A 16868-nucleotide genomic window follows, 5' to 3' on the forward strand; every position below is an offset into this window, starting at 1 on the left:
TCCACCGTAGTCAAAAGACGGCAAACGTTTTCAACCGGGATCGAAAAAATGATATTTTTAACACAAAGAGCACAATATTTATCGATTTTTTTTTTTTTTTGTATCGATTCTTCAAAGCATTCCCTGTTTAATAATGGTCATGCATTATTTGGCTTGCCAAAAAATAATTGTTAATTTATTTATCAAAGATTTTAAAATGGCTTTTTTCGTATAAATATTTAAAAAAAAATTTTTTTTTGTTTTGCATAACTTAAATTAATTATTTTACTTAACATATTCACCGAATTTCACACTTCAAAACTCAAAAGCGGAATAATTAAACACAATCGAAGTTCTGATATTCAGATGTCAAAATAAGGTATGCAAACAAGTTTTTTTTTTTTTTTTTTTAAATCTATAATTCTGTCCCTTACAACAACACAATATGTTTTGTTCAGTTTCAGATGATTATTTTAAGCATATTTGTTCCCACTTCAAAACAAGGGGGGGGTTTTGTAAGCAAAAAAAAAATATATATATAAATATCGTTTATGAAAAAAAAGTACACTGTTATAAAGTTCATTCTTCTCCTAATAATCGCTGAAAATTTCGTATTGATCGGATAATTACCTGATTTTTGGTAGATTTTTAAAAAGACGGTCCGTCAAAAAGTACTGACCTGCCCCCCCCCCCCCCAGTTTTGGCGGTGCCTAGAAACACTGCATGTTTTTCGAGCTGAATAAACATGTTACATTGAATAAAAACACAAAAAATATATCTAGTTAGGTAGAAAAGTAACTTATCTTGCCTTTGATAATATTTATTTGTTATATATTTGTTTTTTGACAACTTTTTCGAATCTGTGTACAGTAATAGAAACCCCAGAATAACGCCCTCCCCCTCCCTATGTTAAGGATGGCTTTCAAAATAATGTTATTTCACTCATGTAAGTACATAAGTACCCAAGTAGTTTTCCAGATATTAAGAAATATAATTCCTTATACGAACAGTGGTGGCCATTGTTGTACGTACAAGCGCGTGCATATTTTGGTACTAGTGCACTTCTTAATATGTGCAAATAATAACTTTATTAGAAAGCCATTCTTAACATGGGGAGAGGAGGGTGTTTTGTACCTATTCTGTACTTTAACTTTACAATTTACTAAAAACATATCAAAACTTTAATTAAGCTTGAAAAAATAGCGCTGATGAATAAGTGCACTAGCACCTATATTTTTGACGCGTGTACGTCAAAATGCCGGACATAATACAACAGGGAAAAGAAATTATATAAATATATCAAGGGAGATAACTGCAAATTTTTTTTTTTTTTTTTTTAAAAACATAGTAAGGTGCTTGTATAGATGCAACTCCCCCGTGCTGTCGATATTAACTCTGTAAAATCTGGCAATGTGTTACCACAGCTGAAATGTGCCCACACAAAATTAAAATAATGGAAACAAATCGAAAAAGCACTAGTTTTTTTTATTTATTTTTCACTCAAAAAAGTTGAAACTACCAAAAAGTGACATTTTTGTGCCCCAGAATTTATTTTTCTACATAGTCACCACCATTCTCAAAGCACTTTTGCCAGGAATTCAATGATGTATCTCTGCTTCAGATACATATCCATGGCAGGGGTTGCTTTTAGTCTTGCACTCAATATCTGCGACAGAGAGGGGAAACTGTCAGGTTCTGAATGCATAAGTTCAGTTATCATAACAATACAATTTGAGGTTAAGGCAGCAAGATGGGGTTCAAAAATCTAGCCTTGTTCTGAGTCTGGAGAAAGGTAGGTCACGTGTTACTGTCACCAGTATCGATGCAGAACCGATCTTCTTTGAATAAAGTGAGTTGTTAACTTCGAACAACAGAAAATGGAAACAGTATAAATACAGCACATCAACGTTCTGATCCCCATCTGGCATCAATTGAAATGAATGGCTCTCGTCTTGGGGAGGCCTCATGTTTTGACACGCTTCTGGGCTTGACCTTTACTCCTGATCTGAAATGGAACACGTACATTAAATCTGTTGCCAGGGTCGCTGGAAAAATGGTGAGATCCTTCTATCGATCCAGTAGATATACCACTGCTGATGCAATTCTCTATCTATATGAGTCAGGTATGTCCAAGGATGGAGTACTGTTACCACATTTGGGCAGGAGCTGCTAGAAAGGACTTGTCCTGCCTTGATAGTTTAAAATAGACTTCGTAGCCTCGTAGATGTCCTTTTCTCTTTTCTGCAACCTCTATCTCACAGAAGAGATGTTGCAAGTTTGTCTCTGCTTTATTGTTATTTTCATGGCAAATGCTCAACTGAGCTTCAATCTTTAGTCCCCCCTCGCCAAACTTTCACAAACACTCATCTAGCTGAAAACACTATCAATAATTCCCCCCACTCTTTATCTGTGCCTAAACCTAAACGTAGATTCCATGAAAAAATCTTCTTTCTTAGAACTGCACGCCTGTGGAACTGTTCTCCGTTTACTTGCTTTCCAGCTGACTACAATATGGTCATCTTCAAGTCTAATGTAAACAAGTTCTAGATGAGCCATTCCCCTTAAGTAATACAATTTACACTACTAACGATTACGATATTGTCCTTTTGACCACTGTACACTCATTAATCCTTATCCTCGAGTGACCTCTGGGCCTTAATAAGTGGTGACTCCTATGTAAAAAAAAAAAAAAAAAAAACTCATTTTTATTACACTTTTTATTTTATTTTTTTTATATTTACTGAAAATTTATAATTCTGAGTGTTAGTATCTGTTTTTAACATATCAGTCACATCAGATGTTTTATTAACAAAAATTATTACTGTTTCATTTTACTTCATTCAAAGTTTTCAGAAATCGAGGAGCCTTTTTCTTAGGGGCTAACACTTGATATCTATATGAGACGCACAAGTATTCAAATGCTTAGCATTCTTCTTTACCTCTCAAACATTGAGTTCGTAAAGAAATTGAGAACATAATTTTTCTCTCCCCAGTTAAGCATTTAAATATGTTATAATGTATCTTTCTTGTGGTCTCTTGGTCTTACTTGATTCCAGGACAAGAATTCATCTAGTCTGGTGGAATATCCAGCTTAGTGCTGTTAGGTAACATCATTTAAAATCCAGGCATACCGAGGAGATTGTATTTGGGCTGTGAATACTTCAGGTTTTTCTGAATATTTAGTCAGGGTTTTTCTGAATATTTAGTCAGGGTAAAAAAAAAATGTCAGGGTGAAAAATATCCTCATGCCAGGTTGCCCTGACAACAAACCTCTGCACAGAAACACGATTGAGGATAGTGTCTAGTATGCATTCAACAAAAATATTGCATTAAAATTCTTTTTATCTTTCAAACACTGAGTTAGTAAAAAAAAGTTGAACATAATTGTCGTCCCCCAAATGACTATTTGAATAAATTTATAGTATATCTTTCTTGTCTCTTGGTCTCCTGCTGGATTTCAGGATAAGAATTCTTATAGTCTGGTGGAGTATCCAGCTTAGTGCTGTTACTTGAAATAACATTATTTGGAGACGGTGTACCATTCCTTGTAAAAGCCACAGTGTAGCATCTCTGTGCCAGTTTTACAAATATTTTCATGGAATATGCTCTGAACTCGTTGCACTTGTGTCCCCTCTACCTACATATCCCCAACAAACCCGCTTAACAACAAAATCTCACCCCTTCATTGTTGCGGTCTCTAAATACCAGAAAGCTTTCTATTCTAATAACTTATTCCCTCAGCTAGATTTTGAAATGGCCTTGCTTGTTTCCTGCTTTCCTGATTGTACTCATATGTAGAAGTTTAAATGTAATGTAAACCAACATCTTGTTAGTCTTTTCTAGGCATGGTCTCAAATAGTAGCCCCTTGTGTCCAAGTAGGAATATGCTTTGTTAAGGGATGAACGTGAGTTTAAAATAAATCTGGAGGGGGGATCAGTGTATATCAATAGATAATGATTTCTATATGTACAAAATGTTCCTTTTTTTTTTTTTTTTTTTTTTTTTTTTTTTTATGTGTCAGCTGTGAAACATTTAGTTCATTTTTCCACCTTTTCCTGCTACTCTATTCTGTCCTTTTGTCACCTGCTGTTGTCAACTTGTGCTTACATGCAGAAAACCATGTCATTGGTTGTAGGCCACATATTTTTTTCAAATGTGTTTAGTCAGGAGCTGTAAATATTAAGTTTTCCTTTTTTTCTTTTTTTTTCTTTTTTTTTTTCATGTAATCTATATAATAATTTGTATTTTTCTTGGTCTGTGTGTTTGAATGTTCGATTTTTATTTGGAAACTATAGAAGCGATCTGGCTGAAATTTTGTATGAACCTTTGTTATAAGGTGTAATGAACTAAGTACTATGGTATCTGCTTGATGTACAGTTAGGGATTAATAAGGATTAGCATTTAAGTTCCACTTTTCTCGGAAATTACTGGGCCGATCTGGGTAAAATTTTGTATGAGCCTTTGTTATAATAGGTGTAGCGAACTATTATGGTATCCGTTCGATGTACAGTTAGGGATAGTATTGAATGCAAAAATGAGCACAAATTTAACCTTGTTCAACCATCAGTTTGGTATAAAAAAAAAAGCTCATTCTGAGTCTACTGCTATAACTTGTCTTTTTTTTTTTAACAGGATGAAATGTCTAATAATAAACTAAGGCATTTATCTTTGTATGTACGTTATCACCTTTCGCATGTGTAAAAAACAAAAAAAAAACTGCGATCGTCAGATCAGCAAAAATGTTGTTTGGTGATAAATCTGATAAGTTAAGCTGTGTTTACAAATATCTTTTCTTTGAAGATATGAGGTGCCTTCAATAAGTTTCCAAACTTTTGTATGGACACTTTTATTGATGGTACACACATGAAACTATAGTCTCGTTCGAAGTAATCTCCTCCAGCTGTAATACACTTGTACCGTTCCAACAACTTGTGGAAGTCCCATTGTGTGATTGTGTCATTGTCAACGACCCTCATCACAACCTCATTGTATCTCATAACGACAGCCTCTAAGGTTTTCCTTGAGTTTAGGGAATAACCAAAAGTCACAGGGAACAAGTTCTGGACTATAGGGAGGGTGAGGAACTGCCTTGATGCCCATCTTGGTCAAATAGGCTGTGACAAGGATGGAGTTGTGGACTGGTGCATCTGCAGAAATCATCCGCATTTTCAGTTCCTCCCAAATAATTGTGTGTATAGTTCCCACACTGACATCAAACTGTGCACTTATTGTCTCTATAGACACACAATGGCCCTTATCCATGAAATTCTTTATTTGGCCAATCAACTCTCGTGTTCTAACTTCTTACTCCCCCCCCCACTTTTCACCATCCCTCATAAACTCCTTGCCTTCCTTGAATCTCTTATACCTCTCAAAAACTGATGCTTTATTCATGCAAGATGGTCCAAACGCAGTCTGAAGCATTCCATACATTTCTGTGGCATTTTTTCCAAATTTAAAACAGAATTTTATTACATATCGTTCTTCTAAAGTGTCCTCGCATCCAGATTGCATTTTTTGAAATTCACCAGCTTTGACAATCAAGCTTTTAGTAGGGTGTATTCTGCTGTAGCTGTTCATTTGAACCTGAAATCATAAAAATTGATCAGTCATCTCATAAGATATATAGCAAATGACAATTTTAAATTCCTGTACAAAAGTCTGGAAACTTACTGTAGGCACTTAAGTTTTAATATAAGCTTACTAACAACACACATCACTTCTAGATCTGTTTCTGACCACAGTTCCCGATGACTATAACTAATGCCCACAGCCCACTTGGGAACGCTGATTATGCAGTGGTAATAGTTGAAATAGCCCTAAACTTTAGAGCCAAAACTGAAGAGCCACTGCTCAAAACAACGAGATATTATAAAAAGACTGACTGGGAAACCATCAGGGATCTCATCAGGGACGCCGCATGGCAAAATATCTTTTCACTTCCTGCTGAACAGTGCGCAAATGAGACCATTGAATGGTTCAAAACAGCAATAGAAGCACATGTTCCCACACGGAAATTTTATAGCAAGCCCCACTATCCCCAATGGTTTACTTCTACTTGTGCAGCCACCATCACGCAAAGGCAGCATGCGTACCGGAGATTTAACCGACATAAGTCCAGTTCAAACAGGCAGAACTATATAGAAGCCAGAAGTAACTGTAAGAAAGAAATAGCGACAACTAAGAGAATTTACTGAAACCACCAAAAAATGCATCGAAGCACAGAAATAAGGAACCCGCAACTTCTGGAAAATCTATAACAGTGTAGTAACTAATGGGCAATCAACAATCCACCCACTATCCAACAATCATGAGGTTGTTTGCTCTGCAACTGAGAAGGCTAACATGCTTGCCAGTCGGTTTGCCTCTAACTCCACCCTGCCAACCACCCCCTCCCTGACTTTCCTTTGCGGACAGACGTCACACTAGACGATCTAAAAATCACACCTTCTCAGGTGCATGCTATCATAAGAAATCTTGGCACTGCAAAAGCATCTGGACCTGATCTCATCCCGGCTGTGCTATTAAAAAAGTGCTCCGCCGAAGTAGCTCCAGTTCTCTTCAAACTTTACAACAAATGCCTTAATGAATCTTTCTTTCCTGCCTGCTGGAAAACTGCTTCTGTAGTACCAGTTTTCAAGAATTCTGGCGAAAGAACTGACCCAATAAATTATCGTCCCATTAGCCTCCTCCCACTTTTCGCCAAAATATTTGAGACAATAATTAACCAAGCTCTAGTCCATCACCTTGCAGATGCTAAACTTCTGACTGACCAAGAATATGGATTTAGACAAGCCCGTTCAACAGCAGACATCCTAACTGTAATCGCAGAACATATATACCAGTCACTGGACAAAACATGGGAGGGTAGAGCGGTAGCTCTAGATATATCTAAGGCTTTTGACAGTATGGCATGGAGGTCTTCTCAGAAAAATCAGATCATATGGTATCACTGGAAGAATACATGACATAATTAAATCCTTAGATAAGAGAAAAATCCAGGTGGTTCTCGATTGTCGTACATCTAAACAATACAATATAAATGTGGGAGTGCCTCAGGGGTCTATCCTGGGACCTCTGTTATTCCTAATATTCATAAATGACCTCCCTGACAAAATTGCCTGTGAGATGGGTATATATGCTGATGACACCACACTCTATAACAGACACGACAGGAAAACAAATGAACACATATCTAAAGAAATGGCAGAAGCACTAGAGGATGACCTCCGATCTGTAGTGAAATGGGGACAAAAATGGATGGTCACATTTAATGCTGCCAAAACTAAACTAGTTTCCTTCAATAACTACAAGAAACCTTCTCTACCACCAATAGCAATGGCCAGTGACTCTTTATCTGAAAGTACATCCTTTAAACTTTAAACTCCTCGGCCTAACGCTCTCAGAAAACATGAGTTGGAACAATTACATTGAGAGTATTGCCAGGATCGCGGCGAAGAAGGTAGGTTCTCTCTACCATGCTAGAAAGATACTAACAACCGAAAGTATCCTATACTTCTATAAGGCCACCATTCGCCCATGTATGGACTATTGTTGTCATATTTGGGCTGGTGCATCTGCCACTAGTCTCTCGCTCCTAGACAAGGTTCAAAAGAGTCATCAATCTGTTAGGTTCTGAACTGTCATTTAAACTTCAGCCCCTGTCCCATCGACAAAATGTTGCATCCCTCTGCCTTTTCTACACTACAAGTACTTTAATGGTGAATGCTCTGATGAACTGCAAGCAGTTATGCCCCCTCAACGTAAATACCCCCGACAAACCCGGCAAGCAGCTAAATCCCACCCCTTTCACAGTAGAGATCCCTAGATGTAAGAGAGCCTTCTACACCAGTAGTTTCTTCCCAAGGACAGCTAGACTTTGGAATTCCCTGCCGGGTCCCTGCTTCCCCAACTGTACTGACATGCAAAAGTTCAAGTGTAACGTGAACCGACATCTTGCTGCCCAACTCCCTACACAGTACCCCTGATGCCTATGTCCCTGATAGTAGCCCCCTACAACGAAGTGGCAATATGCCTTGTTTGGGGTGAAAATGTAATAAAAAAATAAATAAATTAAAGGAGATAAATTATAGAAACCCACACATTATTTAATTGCGTTTGAGTTTGCAATAAGAGCTGATTTAAGAAGTCTTTGGCAAGATCTGTTTAAAATGAATTTGATGAGTTTAGCTTGTTTGAAATTAAAAGAATGGCTATGCTGTAATGAATGAGAATGCATTCAAAGGATTGCTATTTTTTTAAATTTTTTTTTTTTGTCATCTATGTTTATTTCTCAAGTCTCTGAGTTGCACCAAGGTATATATATAATATAGACACCAGCAAAAATGGCCGAAAAATCAAGTTGTTTTTTAAAGCGAAAATAAAACCCTGAATTTTATCATATAGAAAGCAGAATAATGTAAAACTTTTCTACTATTTTTAATTAAATTTTAAATGTTAAATTTTCCCCAAAAGTTAACAATTGACATTTTTTTGTCTTGCACAAAAAACGTATATAAATAGTTAAAAAAAAAAAAGAAAAAAAAAGGTTTTTGAAAAAATTAATTTATTTCTTGTCTATCTAAGATGTAGGGTGATTTTCTATGAGAATATACAAAAGTATTATAAGTACCTGGATTTCAAATAATTCCACTTATTCATATAGGCAACCAGTTACTTTGCGTCGATTTGATACAATGTTTACATTTGTACTTGATAAAAAGCAAATTATGGAAGGCCAAACAATGCTTATTTTTCAGTGACAAAAATTTCAATGTATTATTAACGCTGAGGCTGGCCAGTACCAGATGGGTGACCATTTGTATGAGTTTGGTTTTTAATGTGTATGTGTGTGGGGGTACGGCTCTCCAAAATGGGGGGGGGGCAATTTAAAGCAGAATGAAAAAAATTATTTCAGCGCGTTTGGTCCACCGTAGTCAAAAGACGGCAAACGTTTTCAACCGGGATCGAAAAAATGATATTTTTAACACAAAGAGCACAATATTTATCGATTTTTTTTTTTTTTTGTATCGATTCTTCAAAGCATTCCCTGTTTAATAATGGTCATGCATTATTTGGCTCGCCAAAAAATAATTGTTAATTTATTTATCAAAGATTTTAAAATGGCTTTTTTCGTATAAATATTTAAAAAAAAATTTTTTTTGTTTTGCATAACTTAAATTAATTATTTTACTTAACATATTCACCGAATTTCACACTTCAAAACTCAAAAGCGGAATAATTAAACACAATCGAAGTTCTGATATTCAGATGTCAAAATAAAGTATGCAAACAAGTTTTGTTTAAATTTTTTTTTTTTAAATCTATAATCCTGTCCCTTACAACAACACAATATGTTTTGCTCAGTTTTAGATGATTATTTTAAGCATATTTTGGACCCCCCCCCCTTCAAGACAAGGGGGAAATATATATATATATATCGTTTATAAAAAAAAATAAGTACACTGTTATATAAAGTTCATTCTTCTCTTAATAATTGCTGAAAATTTTGTATACTCACCTGCCCCCCCCCTCGTTTTGGTGGTGCTTAATATAATATATATATATTATAGCAATTATGGCATGCATTAGATGTAGGTTTATTTTGAAAATGTTTTGTTTTTAATGTTTGTCTTATAGTTGGATGTGGTTTGTAATATTGGTTTGTTTAGAGTGTTGCAAATTTATTATTGACGTGGATGGGTAAAAGATATCTTATAAGAGAAATGTTTGGTGTTCATGATTTTTGCTTTTCTTGTATTTAGTATAGAACATGGGGGTATTGCAATGTTTTACAAGTTAGGTATTTGTATTCTTTATCCAGATATTCTGGACTACAAATTCTGAATGCACATAGGCAGAAACCGATTACCATGCCTGTTATTTTGTTATGAGCTTGAGGTTATGAGTAGAAATGTATGTAATCAGTTTTATATGTAGTTTTGCGGGGAACTTTGAAGGATTTTTTTTTTTTTATATAGATTATTGTTGGATTTTATGTCTAGAAATGGTATTGAATGATTGTTCCGTTTTATAGATGAACTTTATATAGGACTAGCGAGGGGTACTCGGCGTTGCCCGGGTGTTTGGATATGTGTGTGTGTGGAAACTCCGGGGTTTGGGGGGGTTAAAAAAAAAAAGTAAGTATGAGGATCGAACCCGAACCGTTGAGGCAAAGTTGTAAATTAAAGTGTGAAAAAAAACCAAAAAAAACGTGCAACGTTAATGATTGCCCCACTGCGAGATGTTAACGTAAACACGTTTGAATTTATTTAATTACTTGGATTTGGCAAGTGCCCGTTTTAATGACTTAATGAGGTCAAGTTTGACTGCGGGATAGTATTTCATTTACTGCGGGAACGCTTCCCAAGATGTTATAGGAAAAAGACTAACCCACATGGGGCGAGCTGCAAATGTTGAATATTTATCTTCCCGAAATCAAGCAAATTAAATAGACAGGTGAGCTTCGTTAACTGTGAGATATTACGATTTATATGTGATATAAAAAGTTTTTAAAAGTTGTGAACCGACCGACCGCTTCTCTGGAAAAAGCCTTTTGTAGACATACAGAAAAAGCGAACACACATACATACATACATACATACATACATACATACATTTTCGCTTTTATATTTATAGATTCAACTGAGTCTAATTTTTTTTAATATTCTCTGTGTGCATGTTTTCGGGAAGAAAAATTAAAATGTTGTTTGAAAGTAATCTACACTTGAAAGAGCCAGATTCTAGGAATTCTAAGAATAGGCTGGCTAATACTTCACTAAACCCATAGGGAAACCGAAATTTTGCTTGTAAAAATAATTGAATTGAAAATACATCATGACAGTGATAAGTTTAATAATTTTTATAAAAGTGTCTGGAGGAAACGTTAATATTGATTTTTATTTATGTACTTTTATTTATTTTTTTGAGTGGGGGTGTATAGAGTAAATTAAAATATTTTTGATGGGGACATTAGTATATAACGATGTTGTATCTAAGCTGTGTATAGTTTTGTTTTGTACATTAATGTTTTTTATTTTGTTGAGTAAGTCTTTAGAGTTATGTGGGAAGTGTTGATTGGGCTCATTAGTGGGGTTAGAATATGTAAGACTCATGTGATTTTGTGTGACACTGCCATTGCCAGTTGTCCGATTTTTTTGGGGGGGGGGCATATAATTTGGGGAATATCGGAGTGATATTCAGAATATGTCTGTTTTGTTTTTATATGATTTTTAAAAGACTCGTTTAAAGTTTCAATGCTTTTGTTTGCAATTATATTACTATATACACGCACGCATATCTTATGTTTAACATGGTTTTAGACCAGGGTTATGTTGGTTAGTAGATATCTACTTGCTGCCCACTTCAGCAAGATTTGACACAAGGTCAGAAAGTAGGGATAACCAGCCAGTACCCCTAAAGAAGTGGTATTCTGGCCTAGCAAAAATTGCCAGGGCATCCTCATCAGCATTCTCCGGTAGGAGCGCCTCAAGCATGAAGTGATAAACTTTCCCTACCTAAAAATCTGGTGGCAAGGCCTGGGAGGGTGGACCTCCTAGGTATTACCTGGGCGGCATACCTCAGTTCAACAGGTACTGGGTCAGAAACTGGCCCTGCACCTGTCCGGCTGATTGTCAAGAACAGATTCTTGACTGGTACTTTCTACCCAAGTCTCCAAGCAATCAAAACAGCAAGGAGACTCATTCTCCAACATTAAAAATGTTTGTTAGTATTTAGAAAAAATGATTTAGTGGTCCCCCGATAAACGAGGGATTGGCCCTAGTAATTCACTCCCATTAATCCTTTCGCACTTTTCTCAATAACCAGGTCTTGGATTTATTTAAAATTTTGCACAAACATTAGTCATGGTGAAAGTAAATTTTTGCCAGATTGGATTTTCTGGGATAATTCTGGTTGCTCCCCTAGGAGACATTATAGGGATAAAATTGGCCCCAATCGTTCATCCAGTCGCACTTTTCTCAATAAGTACACCTTTTGAACATTAATCATGATGAAAGTAAATTTTTCACTTGTGGAAGGGGAATCCCACTGGTTGGGCTTGTTTTCAAAAGTCCAAGAAATAATTAATTTCTTGTTCTGATATTTATTATTTTCCAATTAAAACATGGATTTAATTTTTTTTTTTTTTTTTTTTTCTCTCAGAATGAAATCTCTGGATGATGCAATAATTCATCTATAAACAGAATGACTGACAGTAAGTATTTAATTTCATTTTTGAATGTCGATTGAAACTCATTTCAATAATGCCAAACACCAGCCCCCTCCCCCCACCCCCATTCTTTCTATTTTTCTGAATTATTTCTGTACATCTGGTGCCTTTTTTTAAAGTAAAATGTTACCATGAATTTTTCTGTAATATATTTTTTACTTAGCAATTTATAGAAGTCTGTGTTACTGGGAAAGAGGGGAGGGGTCTGAGGGATTTGCATGTGTTTTTTTACAAATTTTATTTTGTTTATGGCCTTGATTGTATCACCTGGACTAAACAACTAACCAAATCTCATTGAAGAATGCGTTTCATTACGGGACATCACCTGATAGAGAAAAAAACAAAATATCCATCCTCTGTCAAACTACTTTCCTACCCCCTCTATTTGATAAAAATTAAAAGTAAAACCCTCAAACTTTTTGACCATGTCAAAAGATCAACCGCTGGTCTGTCAAAGTTATTCTTTGAGGGTAGACTAGAAGGCAAAAGATGCAGAGGGGAAAACCAAGGAGAAAGTGGAGAGAAAATCCTTTTGATTGAACATCCGTCAACAGTTGGGCGTCCGTCAACCAACTTGCCCTGGATTGGAAGGAATGGCAAAATATAAATCACATGGGTTCGCAATCTGCACTAAGTGGAAGAGTCGATTCATGATAATGTTACAGTTTTAATTAAGTTGTATCTTATCCATATTTTGTTTTGCTGAGCAAAATATTTACTATGAAATCTGTTCTATGAGTTTTTCTTCTTTCAAATACAAATTTTCAGATTACAACATATATAAATTGTATGGTACAAAATTTATACAGGCTTTAAAAATAATGGAGAAACCTTCAAGATGCCCACAAACTCCTCAGGAGTTAATCGTTGGATACAAATTATAAAAAAGATAAAAATTCTGACATAAAAGGCAACAACTACAGGCATATGTATGTAAATGTTTTGTTTTTTTTCTCCAAGAAAAAATTTTTTCAAGTGGTAATATGAATATGTACAATTAAGTAAAATATATGTACAAATAATGAGAATAATTAAGATATCTCTGAACAAGTCTAATGATGATGAATTTCTTTCTGCCAACAGAGAGGTTTAGGTAAGAGAATCGAGACTGACTCTAAAATCCTCAAATGATTTTGAGAGTCCGCCCGATGTAAAACTCTAAAACACTCCATTTTATACCTGTTGGTACTCGCTGGATTTTTAAGGTGTTAACAAATGGCAGATTCCAAGGTGGAAAAGGGGTGAAAACAGCGTGGTTTACCCTGTCTAATTTGTGATAAGATATTTTGCTTGTAAAAATTATTGAATTGAAAATATGTCATGACAGTGATAAGTCTAATAATTTTTTTGAAAGTGCATTGAGGAAACGTTAATATTGATTTTTATTTTATTTTTTATTTTTTGGAGTGGGGGGTGTATAGAGTAAATTAAAATATTTTTGATGGGGACATTAGTATATAATGATGTATCTAAGCTGTGTGTAGTTTTGTTTTGTACATTGTTTTTTATTTTGTTGAGTAAGTCTTTAGAGTTATGTGGGAAGTGTTGATTGTGCTCATTAGTAGGGTTAGAATATTGAATATGGCTCATGTGATTTTGCGGTTAATGCATGTCTGCAAATGTAAGGAGATTCAACCCACATAGCCAGCAAAACATTTGCAATTAAATTCCTAAATGACATTACATTGTGTGATGTAGGGCAACCCATCCTTCCTGATCGAGGGAAATGCAGACTTAACACCAAAAACTAAATGCAATATAACAAACAATAACAGAGACAATGATGTGTGTGTGTGTGTGTGTATATATATATATATATATATATATATATATATATATATAAAGGAATAATGCAGTAATATTTAACTAATTGCGACATGACATAAAAAGTGAGTAGTAGAAACCATAGTTTTTTTTTTGGGGGGGGGGTCTTAATGAAAATCCAATTTTTTTTACTTTTGATTTTCATTCTAATATCTTAGAAGCACAGAATGTTTTCTTTTAATTTGGCAAAAGTCTGTTTGATTCAGATCAAAGTCTCAAACTATTTACAAGATAATACATAGAAATAAAAATTAGTGACTTATCAATGTTTTGTCCCGATTTAAGGAACTTTGTCATGATTGGCAATCATAATAGATATGAGTATAAAAGTGAAAATAGATGACAGTTAAAAGTTGCTGAGCTAAATAAAATTTTCAAATTATTAAAATGAAATGTAATGAACACGTTTTCTGAAAACCCACATCAAGAATTAACAACATTGCTTTGGGGGGGGGGCCTCGGACCCAAAATCAAGTCTCGGTCATTCTTGAAATTCCCTGTTGATTGCCATATTTTGCTGGTCCTATGCAGTTCTAAGAGGTTCACCCTCCTAGGCTTTGCCCTTTCTCTTCTAGAAAGGGTTGGTTTATTGCTAATCATCTGAGTTGCCTCTACTGGGGAATACCAACGTGGTTGCCCAGGAATTTTTTATGTTAGAGTGTTTTTTTCTCTGGGATGCTAGATCTTCAATCCCACGTCTTGACTCTTATATCACATCTTTCCCGCTGTAGGAGCGAGATAAATACCATCATTAAGAACTGACAAATTGCTGTTGAAACAGATTCACGTATACAGCTGGGGGTGAGTGGGGATGTTTTATTTATTTATATATATGTGTAGTGTGTGTGGTTTGAGGGAGGTTGTGTTTCATCAACACTGCTAAGGAGCCATGATTTAATATACTGTTTTTTTTTTTTTTAAATCTCCAAAAGAGTGTTTCATGGTAAACAACTGATGATCCCTTCAAGAACATTGGCACTATTGTTTGTTCATGTAAATAAATTTGGGAGATTAATTGACCTACTGAGAAAATAATTTTCCAATGAAGGCCTTGATGGAGGAGAAACTAAAACTTGCTGTTATGGTTTCAAATGATCTGAAATAACAGCAAGGGGAGACTTGATTCCAAATATTTCTCATCTGTTATATCTCACCTCTTTGGTTTTCATACATGAAGTAAATTTCACAGTGTATAAGGATTATTTGATACTTGAGATGTTCATAATCGAACCCTATTTTCAAAAGAGGGGAGATAATAACATATGAGAAATATTTGGAATCAAGTCTCCCCGTGCTGTTATTTCAGATCATTTGAAACCATGGTAGCAAGTCTTAGTCTCCCCTCCATCAAGGCCAGAAGTTTTGGGGAAATATCAGACATTTTGTAATTCATATGCAAAACTAGGAAAACAAATGACTATAATTAAAATATTGGTAAAGGTGCAGTATCTTTCCACCCACAAAAAATCCTTTAAAATTACCACTATTGTTTTTGAGAGTGCTGAACACGAAAATAACAGTTAAAATCCCAGGAAACAAGTAGTTTCCAAGATATGAAGAAATTATAGTTTTAAAATTGTGGGGGATCACTTTTCTATATTAATTTAATGTAAAATGAACACCCACTTTATAGCCACCCTTGGGGGGGAGGGGCTCTTTTATTTTTTTATTTTCAATTTTTAGAAGTGGTGTTTATTTGATAATTGTGGCCTAGTAGACCAACACAAAGCCTACCTTTTAAAACTTGTTTTTGGGTGTGCTGAAAACGATTATCGAATTTAAATTTTCTACAGATAAGTATTTTTCCGAGTATTAAGCAATGCAATTCTTTGTTATAAGTGGTGGCCATTGTTGTACATGCAAGTGCACACACATTTTTGCTTAATACCTGAAAAAAAAACTTCTTTGCGGAAAATTTAAATGCAATATTTTTCAGCACACCTGAAAACCAATAGAAAACAAGTTTTTAAGGTACGTTTTGTGTTGATCTACCAGGCCACGATAAACACTACCCCTAAAAAAAAAAATTTAAAAGGTGGCCATAAAGTGGGTACTCATTTTAAATAAAGTTCATATAGAAAAGTGGTCCCCTACTTTTTGAAACAATGTGTGATCTTAAAGGCAAATGTCTCATTGCCCACTACAAAATTCAGGCCATTAGCTTTCCAATGAACCTTCATTTGTTAAATTCTGATCAATAGTCACCAAGATTTCGAACTTATACCACATAAAGTACTGTTTTGCTGTTTCACAGCTCATCAGTGCAGTTAGCCAAGCAACTACCTCCAAGCCAGGATCAAAACCCGATCACCCAATTGCCCGTTGGAGCTTCTAACCGTTGCATTATATGGCTGCTGCTGTGCAGGCAGTGAATTAACAATATTTTGACATTGTCCAAAGTACCTAAGCTCAGTTTGTTTACACAAAGAGCATTGCTTCATGCGCTAATGGTAATTTGTATATCACTTCCCAAATGGCCAACCTAAGATAGGGAGCATTATATATATATATATATATATATTTTCATAGCCAAATTGAATATTGAAATGCTCATGTCTTTGGTTCTATGGGCTACATGAAAATTTGCAGGCTTTTTGAAGATTATAATACTATTCTCTGGTTAAAATTTTCTGACAATTGGTAAAAAAGAACCTATATTTTCAAACCAATAAAATATGCCTAACATTTGTGTATATAGTGTCATGGCAAGCCAGATTTAGTTTTGCTGCTTTGGGATGAATTTTGCTAAGGATTTTTTTTTTTTTTTCTTTTGGTTGTCTCCTCTGTGGCTTTGCCAGGCCACTGACTTATATATGTTGTGTTTTGAAGTCTCCC

At 35.1% G+C, this 16868-nt stretch overlaps 1 protein-coding gene across 6 annotated transcripts in view; it reads left to right on the forward strand.

Moving 5' to 3' along the window:
- Positions 1–16868, forward strand: part of LOC145260668 (UPF0669 protein C6orf120 homolog) — a 42224-nt gene that overhangs the window by 2921 nt on the left and 22435 nt on the right. For all 6 annotated transcript variants that reach the window (XM_080119022.1, XM_080119024.1, XM_080119019.1 and 3 more), the window contains exon 2: positions 12143–12194. The gene's annotated coding sequence lies outside the window, so the exon portion shown is untranslated. The remainder of the gene's footprint in view (positions 1–12142; positions 12195–16868) is intronic.

Source organism: Euprymna scolopes, chromosome 36, assembly GCF_053919585.1.
Source record: "Euprymna scolopes isolate OS-2025 chromosome 36, ASM5391958v1, whole genome shotgun sequence".
NCBI lineage: Eukaryota > Metazoa > Mollusca > Cephalopoda > Sepiida > Sepiolidae > Euprymna > Euprymna scolopes.